The sequence below is a fragment of the Eleutherodactylus coqui genome, chromosome 10 (assembly GCF_035609145.1).
Source record: "Eleutherodactylus coqui strain aEleCoq1 chromosome 10, aEleCoq1.hap1, whole genome shotgun sequence".
Classification (NCBI taxonomy): domain Eukaryota; kingdom Metazoa; phylum Chordata; class Amphibia; order Anura; family Eleutherodactylidae; genus Eleutherodactylus; species Eleutherodactylus coqui.
Window position 1 is genome coordinate 81,322,163 of NC_089846.1, and position 12,470 is coordinate 81,334,632.

A 12,470-nucleotide genomic window follows, 5' to 3' on the forward strand; every position below is an offset into this window, starting at 1 on the left:
ATGCACAGTATGCATCAGGTGGCCTAAAAACTGATATGGTCATCTTGCATCATCGGAGTAGAACTGGCGTATAAGTATTACACCCCCATCCCCCTCTGGTCCCAAGGCAGAGTTTTGTCCCAGGACCGGTGGGTCATTTTAAGCAAACATTCAAAAATTCTGAAAGTAAATGTCAGGCTATGAACACATATGTGCTGGAGGCTCCATTTAGAGCCTCTGGTGCAGATCTGGCCAGGAGTAGAGCTACTGCTGTAGCATCTGTAGTCGCCCCTATGGGGCTCACTGCCCTGGAGCGCCTGCCCCCTTTGACCTGCACCTGTCATTACTGACCTTCCTAGTCCCACACTGTCTACTGTCTTTAATCATCCTCCATATAGGAGCACTACCAGACCCGAGCCAGTGGCATGAAGTGGGCCCGACTGATTTACAGATATACCCACCATTCCACCCCCAACTCCACACACTTGTCAGGGTACTCACACACATCCACTTGGAGGCATGAAGTAGTTTGCTATGAGGCTCAGCTTTTTTTAGTTACACCCCTGGATGTAGCATAAAGCCCTGGATGAAATAGTATTTCATACTGCGCTCTCTTAGCCAGGAATATTACATGTGACACTCTGTAAGCTGGATAGACCCCTATATAGTCAATAGGGTCTGTCCAATTCTCTTTATGTCCAGCAGATGTCGGATCCAACACTTCTAACTTTTCTGTTCTTCAGCTCCTAAGAGGGAGCCAAACAATGTGAAAGGCGTGAAGTGGATGTCGTGGATTGTATTATTACAACACATATTCAGGATATGATGCAGCAGAAGGAGATACAAAAATATGCAATGTTTATTTACAAACAAAGGGAAAAAATGAGTAAGCAATCAAACGGTTACCATAGAATCTCCTCTTTCTAGCTACCGCTAACTAAAAGGTCTGCTGTGGTTTTGAGGCTGGCCTCACTTACAGTACGGCAGTCACTGGTCTCTGCCTTCTCTCACCAGCTCAAACAGCTTCTCCTCTCTCCAGGTAACTACTCTTTACAGACTGTTTCACCCTGTTCAGCAGCACTTCACTGAAGCACCTCAGCTCTTCACAGCCTCTGCACTCTTTCTTCCAAAACCCTTCATATTGCTGACACCATCGCTCCAGAAAAATTGTTCTCAGGGAGCATGCTCAGTCTCATAGGGCAAACATTCAGCACAAATTTTGGTGCAAGTGGCAATTTTGGTGCAGTTGTTGGTGCAATTCGCAATCCATTGTCATATCAACAGTTTAACCCTTTAGAGCAGCCTCTATAGCATACCTGCTTGTATCGGTCACATGTGGAGGTTCTCAGCACTGAAGTTACATGGCATAAGTAATAAAAAGTTTTTTTTTCCCCTTCTGAAATGGCTGATAACAGAGAACAATAGAAATTAATTTGAGATGGAGATAAAATATATTTTACCTTTAGGCCTTATTCACATGGGAGTAAACATGTTCCATATTATGCATGTATTACAGAGTGAATATCATGCTACTTGCGCATTCACTGTATATTTGCAGTGATAATCAATGGACCGTGCGTGCTTTATTTTTGCGCACGTAAATTTGCAGCAATTCCGTGCACAAAAAAATCACAACCGCAGCCACATGCGCACAAAATATGCAGTGTTTGGGTCCGTGAATACGCTCTGTATCCATGGACCGAAATCTGCATACTCCCGTGTGAATGAGCCCTAAGCGTCCCTTTAATATCCTCCCCCCTCCTTCTCTGCTGCGGTACATTAGGATTCAGAGAGTGCGCACAGCCAAAGTTTGCACTGTACAAAATCAAGATTAATTCAGAATTGCAACCTACTTTATACAGTTTTATTTCCTTAAAAAAAATAATAATAAATCTCTCCTCCGACTCTGGGATTTGTTTATTGTCATTATTTAACTACGGCCCCCGAGGGGTTGTCATAGCATTAGCCGTGGAATAGTAAACGTAGACAAGAGCCCGTCTTCAGCACGACAGAATTTTACAAAGTGTAACATTAAATACAACAAGTGCCATTCGTCCTTTGGGAATGGAAAATGTGTAAACAGAGGGAAAAAAATGTGTCCCGAATATTCCCTGCAAGCTGTAACTCAATGTAATATAAAATGAAGCTAAGGCCGTGCTTGCAAATTACATCCTCTGTAAGTTTTGGAGCTGCGATCCTAAATCTGTTCGTAATGGATTGACTGATGCCCTAAGTGAGGCTCACACTTGGTGACCGGTGCTTATGCTGGTCATCCAGTACTGTAACACCTGTAGGTGGACCAATGGTAACAAAAAGCTGTGAAATAATTAATGTTCTACAAAAATTACAGCAAAAACAATTGCTAAAGAATAAAAAATACAGAAAACCACATTAAAATCATCAGGAAAGCATATGGCCATCATAAGAATCAGACTACAGGGAAGCAAACATCAGCAAAGGATAAGATGAGGACCACCAAACGCCACATAATACCCAATATCAAATTATAAGGTGTCAATTAGAGATGAGTGAGCATGCTCGTCCGAGCTTGAAGCTCATTAGAGCATTAGCCTACTCGAGATACTCGTTACTCGAGACGAACACCATGGGGTGCTCGAAAAAATTTCACCCTTTCCTCCTCCATTGAAAACAACTGTCTGCCGGCACCCCTGAATTGTTTTTCATGGAAGGGCTTTACATATAAGCCCTTCCCTGAAAAACAATCATTTTAGTGTAAAAAGTAAAAGAAAAAACCTACCCTCCGACGCTGCTGTATCCCCCGCCGGGATGAAGAACACATCTGCCGCATGCAGCATTCCGCTTGAGGCCGTGGGCACTAGGCCTAATAGTATGACCTTTATTTGTTACATCTGAAGCAAACGGACTTGACATCTTGATACATTTTACAGCGGCTGTGATCGTATGTGTAACCGCCTTTATGTTGTAACCCGGTAGAACATGATTGTGTCATTGTCAATGAACTAGGAGGTTAGATTTTTCCTAAAGACAAGGATTATTTTGCTACACGGCGTACAACCTCATCCAGAATATTCTATAAAATATCATCTTGATAAAGCAAAGGTAAATGTTGTTTGATATTAACAGTTTGAGTATTGAGGGGAGTATGCCGAGGGAAATACCACTTTGGATGTAAAATTTGGCTTAGTGGAGGAAGAAAAGAAGTAATTCTGCCTAGATGTGGAATCAGCTGAGCTCAGGTAAGAAGAGAACGGGAATAGCCCTGACGTACAAGCCTGTTATGTCATTGAATACATTCTTCTTGGTAAGTAGAACCAACTCAGCGGGCTCTTCTAGTTCTAATAAATTCCCCAGTTAGTAAATTCCTAATAACGTGATCAGGGTGACAACTTGTGTTGTGCAGGATAGTATTGCCTGCAAGAGGCCTCTTATAGAGATGAGACTACTTTGCCTACAAGCCAATCACCAGTCAGGTGTATAAAGCAAATGGATGATTTGTGGAAATGACTTGTAAAAGTTAACTCCTCATCAATGGAGTTAAAAAAACAAAAAATGATATTTTCATCTGACTTCTAGATGAGGAGAAAGTCGTCTATATAGCGACCACACCAAATGGATGTATTGGTAAAAATATTTGTGGTCGCATATAGATGACGCTCCTCTCACCAGGTCATAGACAAATTTGCCAAAGAGGGCAACAATTGTTCCCCCATTGGACAACTGGACACCTGAAAGTCAAATAACTGATCAAACATAAGGTTACTGTTAAAGGGGTTGTCCCGAGGCAGCAAGTGGGTCTATACACTTCTGCATGGCCATAATAATGCACTTTGTAATGTACATTGTGCATTAATTATGAGCCATACAGAAGTTATAAAAAGTTTTATACTTACCTGCTCCGTTGCTAGCGTCCTCGTCTCCATGGTGCCGACTAATTTTCGCCCTCCGATGGCCAAATTAGCCGCGCTTGCGCAGTCCGGGTCTTCTCCTCTTCTCTATGGGGCTCCGTGTAGCTCCGTGTAGCTCCGCCCCGTCACGTGCCGATTCCAGCCAATCAGGAGGCTGGAATCGGCAATGGACCGCACAGAAGCCCTGCGGTCCATGGAGACAGAGGATCCCGGCGGCCATCTTCAGCAGGTGAGTATGAAGACGCCGGACCGCCGGGATTCAGGTAAGCGCTGTGGGGGTTGTCTTTTTAACCCCTGCATCGGGGTTGTCTCGCGCCGAACGGGGGGGGGGTTTAAAAAAAAAAAAAACCCGTTTCGGCGCGGGACAACCCCTTTAAGCAAAGATTCCAAAACAGACAAGATAAATTCAAGTAAAACAACAGAACGTTTCTGTACTTAAATGAAGTGACACTGCAGTAAGAGCACAGTTGTGAGGAATTATGTATAAAGTGACACCACATCACAAGATGGCCATGAAAAACCTGGTGACCATACAAAACTATTCAAAGTTTTAAGCAGTTCTTTTGTGTCTTTAATATAACCCCTAACTCCGTGTACCAGAGACTGCAGGAGATCATCCACCCAGCATTTCCAAAAGGGAGCTAACACCCGATATAATGAGTTTAAAAGATGGAGCAAAGGTATCCCTATGGACCTTGGGAAATTCATGAAGGACAGGTACCAGAGGATGCTGAACCAAAGGATAATCATACTGTTTGGAATCAATAATCCCTACGGATAAACCCTGGCTGAGTGTTTTCTTTTATGAGATATACTCATTCTGGGCAGGATCTCCTGACAAAATCTGGCACACAGAAGCATCTAGGAGCATATTGTTACTCTTACAATGGTACAACGACACATTATCATTCGTTCTTTAGTCAAGGAAGGCTCTGTAGTCATTCTTGATGAAAGTATTGGTGGATAACTGGCAAATCGCTCTCTGGGAGATCAATTAATATAAATGTTATTAGAAGAATGATTAAAGCATGGTAGAGCGTGGTTCAATAATTTGGTCATAGTCATAGTCATAATAGTGTCTTCAATACTTATCCATCATGAAATACTATCAGGGAGGCATCTGATTGACTCCAAATGTATTCTGTAGCAGGACAATGACCCCAATATCCAGCCAGTGGTATTAAGAACTATCTTCAGTGTAAAGAAGAACAAGAAGTCTTGGAAGTAATGATATGGGCCCACAGAGCCCTGAGCTCATCAACACCCAGTCTGTCTGGGATTACATGAAGAGACAGAAGGATTGGAGCGAAACAACATCCACAGAAGATCTGTGCTTAGTTCTCCAAGATGTGATAGAATCCTAAAATGGTAGAGTTGGAAGGGACCTTCATGGTCATTGGGTCCAACCCCCTGCTCAGTGCAGAATCACTAAATCATCTCAGGCAGATGTCTGTCCAACCACCCCAGAGAACTCACCACCTCCCATGGCAACCTGTTCCACTTATTCATCCCCCTCACTGTCTAATATCTAATCTGTGTCTCCTCTCTCTCAGTTTCATCCTATTGCTTCTAGTCTGACCCTGTGCAAATGAAAATAGGGCTGATCCCTCTGCACTGTGACAGCCCTTCAGATATTTGTAGACAGCTATTAAGTCTCCTTTCAGCCTTCTTTTTTGCAAGCTAAACATTCCCAGATCCTTTAACCGTTCCTCATAAGACATGATTTGCAGACCGCTCACCATCTTGATAACTCTTCTCTGAACTTGCTCCGGTTTGTCTATGTCTTTTTTAAAGTGGGATGCCAGAACTGGACACAGTATTCCGGATGAGGTCTGACTAAGGAAGAGTAGAGGGGGATAATTACTCCACACGATCTAGACTCCATGCTTCTCTTAATACATCCCAGAATTGTTTTTGCCTTTTTGGCTGCTGCATCACATTGTTGACTCATGTTCAGTCTATGATCTATTAGTATACCCAAGTATTTTTCACATGTGCTGCTGCTTAGCCCAATTCCTCCCATTCTGTATGTGCTTTCTTCATTTTTCTTGCCCAGATGTATGACTTTGCATTTCTCCTTGTCAAATACCATTCTGTTAGTCGCCGCCAACTGATCAAGCTTTTCTAGATATTTTTAAATCCTCTTTCTCTTCTCTAGTGTTTGCTATTTCTCCTAGCTTTTTTTCTTCTGCAAATTTGATCAGTTTCCCATCAAGTCCCTCCTCCAGATCATTTATAAAAATGTTGAACATCACTGGGCCTTGGACAGAGTCTTGTGGTACCCCACTTTATGCATCCTTCAACTTGGATGTACAGCCATTTATGACCACTCTTTAAGTATGATCACTCAGCCAGTTCTGAATCCACCTAACAGTTGCCTTGTCAATCCCATATTTGGTCATGTCTGGAACAACCTCCCCGCCAAGCTCCCTAACAACTCTCTGCCAGTTGACCTAGAAGAACTGATGCTGGTGTGAAGGTAAAGGTCAGTCACACCAAATAGTGATGGGGTTACATTTCTCTTTTGTTCAGTCACTTTGCGTTTTGTTAATTGACAAAAATAAACTATTAACAATTCGATTTAGAAAGTATTCTTAGTTTTCATCATTTAGGCCCCACTCGCCGAAAACTTTTTACAGTACTGTAAATAGATTGAAAGTTCTGATACAGAAATCTTTCTCCAGATATCAGGAGTTGTTTAGAAGTGATGTTGGTTTGTGGAGGTTTATCGTAACGCTCTTTATCCGCAGTACTGTAATTTCCACAGAACTACAACACATATTTTGTCATTTTTACCATTTTCGCTTCAATCAATAAAAGCTGTTTAAATCAGATTTACATCACTCCTGGCCGTAAAAATTGCCCTTCAAGTCGTGTTTAACTGTAATTCATTGTCCCTTCCACCGTTATACCAAATAGATTGTAAACCTCGCCACCCCCACCCCCCCACCCATCTTAAAGAAATTATTGGCAGTGATTTTCTAAACGGTGCAATTATGGAGCTGTTATTAAATGTCAGGCTATGCTCTCCTATGCTGCAGCAAGACGGAGGGAAGAAAATCAATAGCGTGTTACATTCCCACCAACCAGAAAAACCTCCATCCTGATAAGATTGTTGTACCGCGACGTATTATCTGTGCTTTGTTTATAGGGCAAATGTCCAAATATCTCTGTTCCCTGGATATCACACGCAGATATAACACGTAAATAAAGCTTATTGCCTAATTATACATGAAAAAGACAAACTATTCAACTCTGCATAGAAATAATAGTATTCGGCTGTGGGATAACAGGACAAACAACGTATCCAATAAACCTGAGCTGCAGTCGCCAGCATTCTACACAGTTGAAATCTACTGTATACTACCGCCATGGCTCATTCACCTGGCTCATAATGAGGAAAACTTTCCTCTGTTCCTGACATGAGCGGCCTCAGCTGCATGCAACCTGCAGGGTGTCGGCCATCAGCTTGTAGGAGGGGGGCATCAGGTGCCTGTTGGCTGGTGGTGATTAACCCCTTTAAGTCAGATAACCTTCTTCCTTCGTTCAGCAGCATCTTGTGAAGTTTATGCTTCTCCTGGCTCTATCCCTTCCCCTCTGATGTTCTGAGGCAACACTGTCAGCATATTGATGCACCTACAACACAATTGTTTAGTTTTGGCATTGTATTTATGTACTGAGCTTGGTTCTGGTGCTGTATGTATGTATTGAGCTTGGTTCTGGTATCGAATCTATGTACTGATGTTGGTTCATGCTATATTTGTTTTGAGCTTGGTTCTCTATTTATGTATTGAGCTTGATTCTGGTGTTGTATTTATTATGAGCCTTCTTCTGGTACAGTATTTATTCTGTGGATATGCTGCTATCTTGCTGCTTTAGAAACAAGCAGAATGCCTATCAGTGCAATGTATAATCAGTTTTTAAATGGGGCACCAAAAAACAAAAATAAAATTCTAACCTAAAGGGCTTATAGCTAGGCCTTCCTTTATCTGGGGTAAACTACTCAGTTTGCTACTGCAGTCCATTATTTAACCAAGGCAGAGTAACATCTTAGCGCTCCCCTAGCACCTAGCACTCTGTGTGAGTGTAGCATCTGATGGGGCTGGCATGGCACTAGAGATGAGCGAACGTACTCGTCCGAGCTTGATACTCGGGCGAATATTAGCGTGTTCGGGATGCTCGGTACTCGTAACGAGCACCACGCGATGTTCTGGTTACTTTCAGTTTCCTCTCTGAGACGTTAGCGCGCTTTTCTGGCCAATTGAAAGACAGGGAAGGCATTACAACTTCCCCCTGTGACGTTCAAGCCCTATACCACCCCCCTGCAGTGAGTGGCTGGCGAGATCTGATGTCACCCGAGTATAAAAATCGGCCCATCCCGCGGCTCGGCTCAGATGTCTTGTGAGTTAGCTGAGGGAAAGTGCTATCGTGCTGGAGCTGCTGTAGGGAGAGCGTTAGGAGTTAGTGTAGGCTTCAAGAACCCCAACGGTCCTTCTTAGGGCCACATCTAATAGTGTGCAGTACTGTGTTAGCACTGTATTTTTAATTTTTTTTTCAAAATTGGATCTGCAGAGCATTGCGCCCTGCAATAGGGACAGAAGTGGTGGTTAGGCAGGGAGAGTGTTAGCAGTGAGTGTAGGCTTCAAGAACCCCAACGGTCCTTTCTAGGGCCACATCTATCCGTGTGCAGTACTGTCCAGGCTGCTGTTAGCAGTGTTGCATATTTTTTATTTTTTTTTCTCAAAACCGGCTGTGCAGACCATTGCACCCGGCATTAATACTACAGGGATAGAATTGTGTAGGCAGGGCCAGAAGACATACATTATTCATTGAATAGACGCAGTGTGGCTTTTCCTTTGAAAAACAAGGGAAAAAATTCTATTTCGCCTGCCTCTGACAGTCCTCAGGGCTCTGGGTACGTGTGTGCTGCGTGCAGAACGTTAAAAAAAATCAGACGCAGCCAGCTACGTTTTACTGCAGGCTTGCGCCAATTTTTTTCCTGCATGGGAAATCCCAGATCTGCTGTAGCGAATAACTTTGCATCACTGCAGTTCTCTGACACATTTGCAGGGCCACAACACAGTTATTAAACTTAGTAGTATTCATTGAATACACGCAGTGTGGCTTTTCCTTTGAAAAACAAGGGAAAATATTCTATTTTGGCTGCAGGCTTGCGCCAATTTTTTTCCTGCATGGGAAATCCCTGATCTTCTGTAGCGAATAACTTTGCATCACTGCAGTCCTCTGACACATTTGCAGGGCCACAACACAGTTATTAAACTTAGTAGTATTCATTGAATACACGCAGTGTGGCTTGTCCTTTGAAAAACAAGGGAAAATATTCTATTTTGGCTGCAGGCTTGCGCCAATTTTTTTCCTGCATGGGAAATCCCTGATCTGCTGTAGCGAATAACTTTGCATCACTGCAGTTCTCTGACACATTTGCAGGGCCACAACACAGTTATTAAACTTAGTAGTATTCATTGAATACACGCAGTGTGGCTTGTCCTTTGAAAAACAAGGGAAAATATTCTATTTTGGCTGCAGGCTTGCGCCAATTTTTTTCCTGCATGGGAAATCCCTAATCTGCTGTAGCGAATAACTTTGCATCACTGCAGTTCTCTGACACATTTGCAGGGCCACAACACAGTTATTAAACTTAGTAGTATTCATTGAATACACGCAGTGTGGCTTGTCCTTTGAAAAACAAGGGAAAATATTCTATTTTGGCTGCAGGCTTGCGCCAATTTTTTTCCTGCATGGGAAATCCCTGATCTGCTGTAGCGAATAACTTTGCATCACTGCAGTTCTCTGACACATTTGCAGGGCCACAACACAGTTATTAAACTTAGTAGTATTCATTGAATACACGCAGTGTGGCTTGTCCTTTGAAAAACAAGGGAAAATATTCTATTTTGGCTGCAGGCTTGCGCCAATTTTTTTCCTGCATGGGAAATCCCTGATCTGCTGTAGCGAATAACTTTGCATCACTGCAGTTCTCTGACACATTTGCAGGGCCACAACACAGTTATTAAACTTAGTAGTATTCATTGAATACACGCAGTGTGGCTTGTCCTTTGAAAAACAAGGGAAAAAATTCTATTTTGGCTGCAGGCTTGCGCCAATTTTTTTCCTGCCTGGGAAATCAAATCACTGGTAATACACCATGCTGAGGGGTAGGGGTAGGCCTATAGGACGTGGACGCGGGCGAGGACGCGGAGGCCAAAGTCAGGGTGTGGGCACAGGCCGAGCCAGTGCGGTGGCCAGGGGTAGAGGCAGGGCCAGATCGAATAATCCACCAACTGTTTCCCAAAGCGCCCCCTCGCGCCATGCCACCCTGCACAGCTCAAGGTGCTCTACGGTGTGGCAGTTTTTCACAGAGACGCCTGACGACCGACGAACAGTGGTGTGCAACCTTTGTCGCGCCAAGATCAGCTGGGGAGGCACCACCAACAGCATGCGCAGGCATATGATGGCCAAGCACCCCACAAGGTGGGACGATGCCCGTTCACCGCCTCTGGTTTGCACCACTGCCTCTCCCCCTGTGCCCCAACCTGCCACTGAGATCCAACCCCCCTCTGAGGACACAGGCACTACCGTCTCCTGACCTGCACCCACACCCTCACTTCCGCTGTCCTCGGCCCCATCCAGCAATGTCTCTCAGCGTAGCGTCCAGACGTCGCTAGCACCACAGTTTGAGCGCAAGCGCAAGTACGACGCCACGCACCCGCACGCTCAAGCGTTAAACGTGCACATTGCAAAATTGATCAGCCTAGAGATGCTGCCGTATAGGCTTGTGGAAACGGAGGCTTTCAAAAGCATGATGGCGGCGGCGGCCCAGCGCTACTCGGTTCCCAGTCGCCACTACTTTTCCCGATGTGCCGTCCCAGGCCTGCACGACCACGTCTCCCGCAACATTGTACGCGCCCTCACCAACGCGGTTACTGCCAAGGTCCACTTAACAACAGACACGTGGACAAGCACAGGCGGGCAGGGCCACTATATCTCCCTGACGGCACAGTGGGTGAATTTAGTGGAGGCTGGGACAGAGTCAGAGCCTGGGACCGCTCACGTCCTACCCACCCCCCGAATTGCGTGCCCCAGCTCGGTGCTGGTATCTGCGGGGGTGTATGCTTCCTCCACTAAACCACCCTCCTCCTCCTCCTACGCAACCTCTGTCTCGCAATCAAGATGTGTCAGCAGCAGCACGTCGCCAGCAGTCGGTGTCACACGGCGTGGCAGCACAGCGGTGGGCAAGCGTCAGCAGGCCATGCTGAAACTACTCAGCTTAGGAGAGAAGAGGCACACGGCCCACGAACTGCTGCAGGGTCTGACAGAGCAGACCGACCGCTGGCTTGCGCCGCTGAGCCTCCAACCGGGCATGGTCGTGTGTGACAACGGCCGAAAGCTGGTGGCGGCTCTGCAGCTCGGCAGCCTCACGCACATGCCATGCCTGGCCCATGTGTTTAATTTGGTGGTTCAGCGCTTTCTGAAAAGCTACCCCCACTTGTCATACCTGCTCGGAAAGGTGCGCCGGATCTGCGCACATTTCCGCAAATCACACACGCACGCTGCCACCCTGCGGACCCTGCAACATCGGTTTAATCTGCCAGTGCACCGACTGCTGTGCGACGTGCCCACACAGTGGAACTCTACACTCCACATGTTGGCCAGACTCTATGAGCAGCGTAGAGCTATAGTGAAATACCAACTCCAACTTGCGCGGTGCAGTGGGAGTCAGCCTCCTCAATTATTTACAGAAGAGTGGGCCTGGTTGGCAGCCATCTGCCAGGTCCTTGGAAAATTTGAGGAGTCTACCCAGGTGGTGAGCGGCGATGCTGCAATCATTAGCGTCACCATTCCTCTGCTATGCATCTTGAGAAGTTCCCTGCAAAGCATAAAGGCAGACGCTTTGCGCTCGGAAACAGAGCCGGGGGAAGACAGTATGTCGCTGGATAGTCAGAGCACCCTCCTGTCTATATCTCAGCGCGTTCAGGAGGAGGAGGAGGAGCATGAGGAGGATGAGGAGGAGGGGGAAGAGACAGCTTGGCCCACTGCTGACGGTACCCATGCTGCTTGCCTGTCATCCTTTCAGCGTGTATGGCCTGAGGAGGAGGAAGAGGAGGAGGAGGAGGAGGAGGAGGAGGAGGATCCTGAAAGTGATCTTCCTAGTGAAGACAGCCATGTGTTGCGTACAGGTACCCTGGCACACATGGCTGACTTCATGTTAGGATGCCTTTCTCGTGACCCTCGCGTTACACGCATTCTGGCCACTACGGATTACTGGGTGTACACACTGCTCGATCCACGGTATAAGGAGAGCCTTTGCACTCTCATTCCCGAAGACGAAAGGGGTTCGAGAATGATGCTATACCACAGGGCGCTGGTGGACAAACTGATGGTAAACTTCCCATCCGACAGCGCTAGTGGCAGAAGGCGCAGTTCCGAGGGCCAGGTAGCAGGGGAGGCGCAGAGATCAGGCAGCATGTACAGCGCAGGCCGGGGAACATTCTCCAAGGCCTTTGCCAGTTTTATGGCTCCCCAGCAAGACTGTGTCACCGCTCCCCAGTCAAGGCTGAGTCAGCGGGAGCACTGTAAAAGGAT

The 12,470-nt window shown here is 45.9% G+C and overlaps 1 protein-coding gene across 2 annotated transcripts in view; it reads left to right on the forward strand.

The window, feature by feature from the left end:
* DIAPH2 (diaphanous related formin 2) overlaps positions 1-12,470 on the forward strand; it is a 1,247,874-nt gene that overhangs the window by 424,832 nt on the left and 810,572 nt on the right. The window lies entirely within an intron of this gene.